We start from the raw sequence: 2,500 nt of genomic DNA on the forward strand, positions 1-2,500 counted from the left end.
CTCGCCTGCCACGCGGGAGGCCCGGTTTTGATTCCCGGCCAATGCAATGTAGAGCTTTTGCTGACATGCCAGTGATTTTGGTGTCCTAGTTTCTCATGCTGGCTATTGGTGGTGCAGCTATATAGTGTTCCACATACCATGATACAGCAAAATGCAAAACTGCTCTACCGACTGAGCTAGCCGGGCTTGGTTAATGGAGCGACGAGACCTTGATGAGGCCATCGTTGCCTTGCCCTACAACCTATGAAACCCAGGCCAGCTAGTTCAGTGGGCAGAGCATTGGTTTCACACAATGAACTACCCGAGTAGGTGGAAGGTTCCGCATGCGTAAAGCATTGGTGGTTCAGTGGTAGAATTCTCGCCTGCCACGCGGGAGGCCCGGGTTCGATTCCCGGCCAATGCAATGTAGAGCTTTTGCTGAAATGCCAGTGATTTTGGTGTCCTAGTTTCTCACGCTGGCTACGCATTGGTTTCATACAATGAACTCCCCGAGTAGGTGAAATGTTCTGCATCCGTAAAGCATTGGTGGTTCAGTGGCAGAATTCTCGCCAGGTAAGGGGGGGGGGAGCGGTTTTGATTCTAGCTAGCCGGGCTTGGTTAATGGAGTGACGAGACCTTGATGAGGCCATCGTGGCCTTGCAGTGCAACCTATGAAACCCAGGCCAGCTAGTTCAGTGGGCAGAGCATTGGTTTCACACAATGAACTATCCGAGGAGGTGGAAGGTTCCGCATTCGTAAAGCATTGGTGGTTCAGTGGTAGAATTCTCGCCTGCCACGCGGGAGGCCCGGTTTCGATTCCCGGCCAATGCAATGTAGAGCTTTTGCTGACATGCCAGTGATTTTGGTGTCCTAGTTTCTCACGCTGGTTATTGGTGGTGCAGCTATATAGTGTTCCACATACCATGATACAGCAAAATGCAAAAGTCCCGCCCAACGTGGGGCTCGAACCCACGACCCTGAGATTAAGAGTCTCATGCTCTACCGACTGAGCTAGCCGGGCTTGGTTAATGGAGCGACGAGACCTTGATGAGGCCATCGTTGCCTTGCCCTGCAACCTATGAAACCCAGGCCAGCTAGTTCAGTGGGCAGAGCATTGGTTTCACACAATGAACTACCCGAGTAGGTGGAAGGTTCCGCATGCGTAAAGCATTGGTGGTTCAGTGGTAGAATTCTCGCCTGCCACGCGGGAGGCCTGGGTTCGATTCCCGGCCAATGCAATGTAGAGCTTTTGCTGAAATGCCAGTGATTTTGGTGTCCTAGTTTCTCACGCTGGCTACGCATTGGTTTCATACAATGAACTCCCCGAGTAGGTGAAATGTTCTGCATCCGTAAAGCATTGGTGGTTCAGTGGCAGAATTCTCGCCAGGTAAGGGGGGGGGGGAGCGGTTTTGATTCTAGCTAGCCGGGCTTGGTTAATGGAGTGACGAGACCTTGATGAGGCCATCGTGGCCTTGCAGTGCAACCTATGAAACCCAGGCCAGCTAGTTCAGTGGGCAGAGCATTGGTTTCACACAATGAACTATCCGAGGAGGTGGAAGGTTCCGCATTCGTAAAGCATTGGTGGTTCAGTGGTAGAATTCTCGCCTGCCACGCGGGAGGCCCGGTTTCGATTCCCGGCCAATGCAATGTAGAGCTTTTGCTGACATGCCAGTGATTTTGGTGTCCTAGTTTCTCATGCTGGCTATTGGTGGTGCAGCTATATAGTGTTCCACATACCATGATACAGCAAAATGCAAAACTGCTCTACCGACTGAGCTAGCCGGGCTTGGTTAATGGAGCGACGAGACCTTGATGAGGCCATCGTTGCCTTGCCCTGCAACCTATGAAACCCAGGCCAGCTAGTTCAGTGGGCAGAGCATTGGTTTCACACAATGAACTACCCGAGTAGGTGGAAGGTTCCGCATGCGTAAAGCATTGGTGGTTCAGTGGTAGAATTCTCGCCTGCCACGCGGGAGGCCCGGGTTTGATTCCCGGCCAATGCAATGTAGAGCTTTTGCTGAAATGCCAGTGATTTTGGTGTCCTAGTTTCTCACGCTGGCTACGCATTGGTTTCATACAATGAACTCCCCGAGTAGGTGAAATGTTCTGCATCCGTAAAGCATTGGTGGTTCAGTGGCAGAATTCTCGCCAGGTAAGGGGGGGGGGGGGAGCGGTTTTGATTCTAGCTAGCCGGGCTTGGTTAATGGAGTGACGAGACCTTGATGAGGCCATCGTGGCCTTGCAGTGCAACCTATGAAACCCAGGCCAGCTAGTTCAGTGGGCAGAGCATTGGTTTCACACAATGAACTATCCGAGGAGGTGGAAGGTTCCGCATTCGTAAAGCATTGGTGGTTCAGTGGTAGAATTCTCGCCTGCCACGCGGGAGACCCGGTTTCGATTCCCGGCCAATGCAATGTAGAGCTTTTGCTGACATGCCAGTGATTTTGGTGTCCTAGTTTCTCACGCTGGTTATTGGTGGTGCAGCTATATAGTGTTCCACATACCATGATACAGCAAAATG

The 2,500-nt window shown here is 51.9% G+C and overlaps 4 non-coding genes across 4 annotated transcripts; 3 read left to right on the plus strand and 1 right to left on the minus strand.

Annotated features, from left to right (window-relative positions):
- The first annotated feature begins 332 nt into the window (after window positions 1-332).
- Window positions 333-403, plus strand: TRNAG-GCC (transfer RNA glycine (anticodon GCC)). Its single transcript has one exon. It is a non-coding gene; the product is annotated as a tRNA-Gly (tRNA).
- Window positions 404-927: 524 nt separating this feature from the next.
- On the minus strand, window positions 928-1,000 carry TRNAK-CUU (transfer RNA lysine (anticodon CUU)). Its single transcript has one exon. It is a non-coding gene; the product is annotated as a tRNA-Lys (tRNA).
- Window positions 1,001-1,146: 146 nt separating this feature from the next.
- On the plus strand, window positions 1,147-1,217 carry TRNAG-GCC (transfer RNA glycine (anticodon GCC)). The gene has a single exon. It is a non-coding gene; the product is annotated as a tRNA-Gly (tRNA).
- Window positions 1,218-1,911: 694 nt separating this feature from the next.
- TRNAG-GCC (transfer RNA glycine (anticodon GCC)) lies at window positions 1,912-1,982 on the plus strand. The gene has a single exon. It is a non-coding gene; the product is annotated as a tRNA-Gly (tRNA).
- The last annotated feature ends 518 nt before the right edge of the window (window positions 1,983-2,500 follow it).

Source organism: Taudactylus pleione, unplaced genomic scaffold, assembly GCF_031769625.1.
Source record: "Taudactylus pleione unplaced genomic scaffold, aTauple2 ptg000279l, whole genome shotgun sequence".
In the NCBI taxonomy this organism is placed as follows: Eukaryota; Metazoa; Chordata; class Amphibia; order Anura; family Myobatrachidae; genus Taudactylus; species Taudactylus pleione.